The sequence below is a fragment of the Anolis sagrei genome, chromosome 2, assembly GCF_037176765.1.
Source record: "Anolis sagrei isolate rAnoSag1 chromosome 2, rAnoSag1.mat, whole genome shotgun sequence".
Taxonomy (NCBI): Eukaryota; Metazoa; Chordata; class Lepidosauria; order Squamata; family Dactyloidae; genus Anolis; species Anolis sagrei.
This window is the reverse complement of record NC_090022.1, coordinates 139,192,896-139,200,858: the sequence shown is the minus strand read 5'-3', so window position 1 is coordinate 139,200,858 and position 7,963 is coordinate 139,192,896. Positions and strand designations below refer to the sequence as shown.

The 7,963-nt window shown below is 44.0% G+C and overlaps 1 protein-coding gene across 1 annotated transcript in view; it reads left to right on the top strand.

The window, feature by feature from the left end:
• Positions 1-128: 128 nt before the first annotated feature.
• NR4A1 (nuclear receptor subfamily 4 group A member 1) overlaps positions 129-7,963 on the top strand; it is a 46,674-nt gene continuing 38,839 nt past the window's right edge. The window contains exon 1 of the mRNA XM_060764057.2: positions 129-230. The gene's annotated coding sequence lies outside the window, so the exon portion shown is untranslated. The remainder of the gene's footprint in view (positions 231-7,963) is intronic.

Below are 7,963 nucleotides of genomic sequence, written 5' to 3'. Positions count from 1 at the left end.
GTCACGGAGGCTGCTGGCCGGGCCCGGGAGAAAAGGGGCGGGGCTTGCGGGAAAGCACTCACTAAAGCGGCCGGCAAGGAGCGCGCGCTTGCAAAGAGCGCTGAGAGAGCAGCCGCAGAGGGAAGGATATCCACGAAGAGAGAGAGTGAGAGAGAAAGCGAGTAGCCACCGCGGGGGACGGGTCCCCGATGGCGCCCAGGCAGAGACGGAGCACCTCCAGCGCCCAACAGGTGAGCGCCATCCCCTGTTTTGATTGGCTAACCTTCCAAGGAATGAATGCAGTTTGACACCTCTGTAATTGCCACCACTCAATGATCTGGAATCCTGAGAGTTGTTAACTTGTAGAGGCACCAATATTCTTTGGCAGAGAAAGTTGGGAAACTACAAGTCCCAAGACCTATATAGTATTTAGCCATGGCAGTTCAAGTGCTCTCGGGTGGATCAAATCTGCAGTGTAGATGCAAGCCTTACTCTTCGGGACTTGAAGCCTTTAGCAGAGAAAGTTAAAGACCTTGGGAAACTACAATTCCCAAGACTGTATGGTATTGAACCATTACAGTTCAAGTGCTGTAAGGCTGGATTCAATCAACAGTGTAGATGCAAGCCTTACTCTTTAGGACTTGAAGGCAGAGTTTTTCTTTGACAGAGAAGGTTAAAGACCTTGGAAACTACAAATCCCAAGACTATATACTATTGAACCATGACAGTTCAAGTACTGTCAGGCTGGATCAAATCTGCAGTGTAGATGCAAGTTTTACTTTTTTGGGACTTGAAGCCAATTTTTCCATTTGGCAGAGAATGTTAGAGACCTTAGGAAACTACAAGTCCCAAGGCTGTATAGTATTGAACCATGGCAATTCAAGTGCTGTCAGGCTGGATCAAATCTACAGTGTTAGATGCAAGCTTTAATCATTGGGACTTGAAGCCAGTGCTTCCCTTTGGTAGAGAAAGTTAAAAACCTTGGGAAACGGCAAGTCCCAAGACTGTATAGTATTGAACTATGGGAGTTAAAGTGCTGTCAGGCTGGATCAGATCTACAGTGTAGATGCAAGCCTTACTTTTTCTGGGACTTGAAGCCAGTGTTTCTCTTTAGCAGAGAAGGTTAAAGACCTTGGGAAACTACAAATCCCAAAACTGCATAGTATTGAACCATGGCCACTCAAGTGCTTTCAGGCTGCAGATCAAGCCTTACTGTTTGTAACTTGAAGCCAGTGTTTCCCTTTAGCAGAGTTTTCTTGGGAAACTACAAGTCCCAAGACTGTATGTATAAATTTATTATTATTTATTAATGTATGATCTTTCTATCCCACCTTTCTCCATCCCAGATTTGACTCAAAGCAACTTTACACATAGGTGACTATTTGATGTCTTGAAACAATGGACAATTAAAATAAACTTTTAAAAATAGAATTATAAAACACATTAAGACAATTAAAAACATTTAAAACACTACAATAAACCCCTAAGAATTCATAATTTTGATTTTCTTTGTTTCTGTCTCCAGCTCCCATCTAAATAGTTTATAATGAGAGGGGGAATTAGCATTATTTTTCCAAACACCTAATCATTAAAAACAGTTAGACATGAGTTGCATATGAAATGGCGAACACAGGTGTTTATTAACATGTATCATAGCCATCATATAATGCAAACAGGTTTGCCAGTGTTCCGGTGGAATAGTATCTTAGTCCTTCTCCTCTCCATATGCTAAAGTGCATCTTCAAAACAATGTGAAGTTCTTTAAAGGAGAGGAGGGTGGAGGCTGTTTTTATTTCTTTAGGGAGGGAGTTCCAGAGACAGGGAGTGATCACAAAGAAGGTCCCCTCTCTCGTTCCCACCAACAGAGCTTGATTCAGGGGTGGGACCAAGAGCAGGGCCTCCTCCACTGACAGCAGTTCACAGGATGGTCTGTATAGGGAGATATGATTGGACAAATAGCCTGGACCCAAACCGTTTAGGGCTTTATAGGTAAATGGTGAGATTTGGGGGTGCACATAGTATCCCCTCCTTTACTAGATTCTATTGGCTTGTCTGTTGAATAAACATGCAGGACTAGGATCTGTGTTGGTTGGGAGTTGATCTCTCTCAACTACGGGAAAAGACTGGTGCTTTCTGCTATACCAGGCATGGGCAAACTTTGGCCCTCTGGGTGTTTTGGACTTCAACTCCCATAATTCCTAACAGCTGTTGAAGTCCAAAACACCTGGAGGGCTGAAGTTTGCCCATGCCTGCCCTAAACAGACATTAGACCTCTTCTAGGCGGTTATCCCTTTCTGTCTGGAATTTGCAAAGCCCAAGATGTTTTTAAAAAATATATTGGAAGAGTTTTCCAATCTAAATAGTTGAAAATGTTTTGCCTCCCACTCCTGTGTACAAATGGAAATGTTCAAGTACAGCTGGTTTTGTTCCTCTTCCATCAGAATTGTTCCTTGCGCCTGCCTTGGCATCAGGTAAAAATTGACCCATGTCTGGATGTTTTCCAAAGGTGGAAGCTGTGTGCCTCGGTTGGACCTGAAACAAGTGTTGCGGTTGACAGATTTCACACAGCACAATGTTTTGTGGAATATGATATGCCTCCTCAGATTCTCTGAATATTAATTGAAGCAAAGATGTGCAAGCTGTGGGTCACATGATAATCTATGAAGACTTTCGCATTTTGATCTTTCCCAGCTAAAAAACATACCAGATCACCACAAAAAAATCCCCCCTTAGGAACCATCTGTATTTGGACCGATTTTCAGAATCATAAAGGAGGTATCATTTTCAGTCATGTTGGGACTTGAGTCACCATATGGCTTCCATCCCTTCCACAGTTTCCCTCCTAGGATCTAGATCAGTGGTTCTCAACCTGTGGGTCCCCAGGTGTTTTGCCCTACAACTCCCAGAAATCCCAGCCCGTTTACCAGCTGTTAAGATTTCTGGGAGTTTAAGGCCAAAACATCTGGGGACCCACAGGTTGAGAACCACTGATCTAGAGCTTTGAGTATGATGCACACCCCACACACCTGTAAATATGCACCCACACACCCACATGTGCATACATGGCCAGAAGTCGGAAGTTGGAATTTAAGACCAAAGTGAATTTATATACATAATATACTGACAATAACAATTACATCTGTATTAACATTGCCCCTTCCCAGTATTGCATTCCCTAGACCTGTATTCCCTAGAACCCAGTATTGCATTCCCTAGAACCCAGTATTGCATTCCCTAGAACCCTATTGCATTCCCTAGAATCCCTAGAACCCAGTATTGCATTCCCTAGACCCAGTATTGCATTCCCTAGACCTGTTGCATTCCCTAGACCTGTTGCTGTAGGCAGATAGTTGTGTCAGTGTGCAAAGATCAACATATCTGTTCACTGTATTCACCATGTCATGGGTTTATCTCAAGGAGCTAAATGGCACAAAGGCCCTAAATACTGTCCTATCATGGAAGCTAAGCAGGGTCAGCCCTGCTTGGTACTTGGATGGGCAATCTTCAATGAATACTAGGTGTTGCAGGTTATATTTAAGTGGAGGGAGCTGACAAAGCCACCACTGAATAATCCTTCCTTGCCTAACAGAATCTATGAAATCTCCATAAGTCAACAGGACAGCTGAAGGCACACACACACACCTGTATTTACACTTACTACTTTCCCCTCTCTCTGATGTATTTCCATGTGGCATAAAAACAAATCCCTAGACGACCCAAACTGTGTTGGTTGGCTTAAACCATCACTTGTTCAACCTGGCCTTCTGTCAGCTCAGAAGTAAATCTCACTAGATTTTAAAGAACTTGCTCTCAAATAAATATGCGTAGTGATTGGCATGCCAAAATAATCTTAAGGGGTTTTGTTTTTGTTTTGTACCTTCCAAGTTATTTCTGACAAATGGTGCTCCTATCTAATGCTGTCTTGGAAACATCTGTTCAATTGAGGTTTGCTTTTGCCTTCCTGAGGCTGACGGAGAGTGACTTGCTCAGGACAACTCAGTGGATTTCCATGGCTGATCGGGGATTCGGATCCTTGTTTCTGGAGTGATATTCCATCTCCCAAAACACTACACCATGCTGTCTTTTGGAAATAAGTCACACTTGATTCATTTGGGTTTGCTGCACAGAATCTGTGTTCAGAGCTGCAGCCTTTGAATGCCAATTGCAAAGGGGATACAGTAGATTGCTTCTTGGTTGGCTAACAAGCCATAGTCTCCTTTGCAACCTGTTTTTTTCCCCCTGCTGGAATCAATCACAGTTCTTTTGCCATATTGCTCATTTAACAGGTTTGCAAGAGATCTAGGTAGTTCAGCATATTTTCTATGCAATGGCACCAGGTCAGTACATCAGTCACACACTGCCTCGCCTTTCTAAAGTGAAAAAAATTCTAGTCCTCATGGCTAGAAATTTAAGCTTAAAACTCTGTGGGAAGTCTCCAGTAATACTGATGGCTCAAGTAAAGATCATGTAGGAATTGGTACAGCCAGGCCCGTAGCCAGGATTTCGTTTCGGGGGGGGGGGGGGGCTGAACTTTTTTTCAGGGGGGGTTCGGGGGGGGCTGAGTTTCGGGGGGGGGCTGAGTCTGAGTGAAAGAGGGTCTAGCCTAGCAAACCTTTTGTATCATTACCCCAATACCCCCATGCATATGGGATATATTGAGTACGGTGATCAGATCATGATATGAATAAACATAACAGTTTAAATAATGCACCATAAGGCCTTTTCGCGAACCACCATGAAAATTTCGGGGGGGGCTGAAGCCCCCCGAGCCCCCCCCCCCCCGGCTACATGCCTGGGTACAGCAATATTTCGGCATTGAGAATAGACCCATATCCCTTAAAGTGAAAATGAAGTTTGCAGTTCTTTTGGTCACCTTTCTCCTAGCTGTCTTGGATGTGTTCATTATTTTAGCTTTCTAAGGGCCCCTCCAGACAAGCCCTACATCCCAGGATCGGATCCCAGGTTTTGTTTATCCCAGATTATCTGGCACTGTGGACTCATATAATCCAGTTTAAATCAGATCCTGGGATATAGGACCTGTTTGGATGGGCCCTAAGGTTACAAACCTTCTAGCTGCCTTGGATGTCTTAATTAATGTAACATATTTCTGTATTGCCTTCCAGCTCACAAGAGTTCTCAAATAAAAACCCATTAAAACAACACAAAAATGAAAACATTATAAAACCCAGGAAAAAAACTATTTAAAATCTTTTAACATTAGTCTAGCAACTATCATAGAATCCAGCTTTGAAACAGTTTGCAGACACGCAAGTCTAAATCAGGGATTTCAAGTCTTTCACCCTTCAGCTGTTGTTAGACTATAACTCCCAACAGCCTTAGCCAACATTGCCAATGGTGAGGGATCGTGGGAATTGCATCTAAAGAATACTTGTTCATAATTTTAAAATAACATAATGTTTAAGTAATAAAGGTGTAAAATGAATGCTGCCATGTAGGTGTTTGTTCTGTCAGGGAACTAATGTGAAATATGGGCCTTGGAGCCTTATGAGAGAACCAGCATTGTGTGACTATATGGAATTTCAGTACCTTGCTTCCTGAGAGCGAGGGCTTGGCCTACATAGGAACGTCTCTAGAGTGGATAGGATGGACACTTAGCACACAGTAAGTGTGATGCTGGAGTGATGCTCCTTCTGCTGTGTTAGTACAGGTGAGCCAAAGTTTGCTGTTAGCTTTTAAACCTGGTCACAGTTGCTTTGCTCCACAAGGAGGGAGCCATAGCATTTGTGAGAATCTGCTTGCTTAAATGGGAATATCTTGATCTCATATTTGATTTGAACTCTGTGGGAAGCCACAGAGCATTACAGGAGCCAATGCTCCCTCTTTAGAAAGCATCCTTTCAAAAAGGAGTGGAGCCTCATGCGTGTTAGATAAGTGCCCCTCCTATAGTACACACCAGTTAACTTTCTGGAGCGTTGCCTCCTGTTCTGGCAGAAGAAACTCTCTTTCATAACTGTGCTGAAAGGAGGTGAACACAGCCAGTGTTTGCTCAGTCACATCAATTTTTTTGGCATCCGCCCTGCTGTGGGGCTTCCAAGTTCCCTTCCCAGACTTTAGCCAGAAAGTCTAGGCTTGAGAGGTGAATGAGCAAGAGGAGGAGGGCAAGATGCCTTGGTATTGAAGGGATTCCCCACATGGCCCATATATGGAGGCCGGTGTGTCCTTCCAAGTCCTGGTGACGCGAGCTAGGCCTGTCCAGCTGCTGACGTCCAGGGGTGGGTGGGACACCCCTTACGCTTTCTCTGACGCCCCTGTGGGCTTGGCTTCTTCCTCTGAAACACAAACATGCGTGCGTCTAGTGCGCCGCCTGCCAAACCTCGCTAGGAGTTCCTGGCCCGGCCCTGGATGATTGGAAACAGCTGTGGGTTCATGCCTTCCCCTGCGGCTGGCAAGCGGCCAGGCGGCTCCTGCACAAGGTGTTTGCTGCACCTGCAGGCTTTCTTCCTGCGCTGAGAGGGAGCAAGGATCCTGAGCCTTCCTGCAGTAAAAAAAGATAACTTTGTGGCAAATCCTTTTCATTAGGAGTCAAGGATATAAGGACATAGCAAGTTTTTTTTTCTTTCTATGTGTGAAATCAAAAACCTAGAAAAAGGGTAGCTCTAATATTCTGGGCCAAGAAAAGGATCCTCCTTAGAATCATTTTGGGAGACGGGAGAAAGAGTCGTTCCTTTGTTTGATCTCTACTTGTAATTGTTTTGTGGATTGGTAAATCACTTTGAGTTATGCAGAGGAGAAATGGCTTAAGCCAGTGTTTCTCAACCTGGGGGTCGGGACCCCGGGGGGGTCATGAGGAGGTGTCAGAGGGGTCTCCAAAGACGATCAGAAAGCATGTTATTTTCTGTGGGTCATGGGGGTTCTGTGTGGGAAGTTTGGCCCAATTCTATTGTTGGTGGGGTTCAGAATGCTCTTTGATTGTAGGTGCCTGCAACTCCCAAATGTCAAGTCTGTTTTCTCCAAACCCCACCAGTGTTCACATTTGGGCATATTGAGTATTTGTGCTAAGTTTGGTCCAGCTCCATCATTGTTTGAGTCCACAGCACTCTCTGGATGTAGGTGAACTACAACCCCAAAACTCAAGATCAATGCCCAACAAACCCTTCCAGTATTCTCTATTGGTCATGGGAGTTCTGTGTGCCAAGTTGGTTCAATTCCATCATTGATGGAGTTCAGAATGCTCTTTGATTGTAGGTTAACTATAAATCCCTGCAACTACAACTCCCAAATGACAAATTCAACCCCCTAAGCCCCAACCATACTACTATTCAAATTTGGGCATATTGGATATTTATGCCAAATTTGGTCCAGGGAATGAAAATACATCCTGCATATCTGATATTTACATTGCAATTCAAAGCAGTAGCAAACTTACAGTAGCAACGAAAATTTTGTTGTAGTAACCTCATGTTGGGGGTCACTACAACATGAGGAACTGTATTAATGGGTCACGGCATTAGGAAGGTTGAGAGACACTGGCTTAAGTGGCCTTTCCCAGTGTTTATTTGTGCACTTCAGACAAGCTGGAGAAGAACATCCATCATCCACCAAAGTGTCAGTTTAGTGGCCACTCTTGCTGAGGATGATGAGAGTAGGTTGACAATGGTTGGCCAAACCTCCACTGCTCATTTAAGCAACAGGTTACAATGCTAAACCAGGGGAACAGCATGACAGGGAATTATTTACATATGCACAAATAAAGAAAGCAACATTATTGGGGTGGAGAAGATGAAAGCTTCGGTTTTCCAGCTTACCAAATACCATGCAAGAAATATTTCTTCAGGTCTTTGGCTGGTGGTGTCAAACTCTGATCTTGTATTAAAAATTGTATACAATTGCTCTTTCTATTGCAAAGGCAGCATGCCTCTCGATTGCAGTTGTTGGGCAGGTAAATGAGAATGCACTGTTACCCTCTTGTGCTGTTTGGTTTCCCTTATGCTGTTTGGCTACAACCTAAAGCATTCCTATGAGT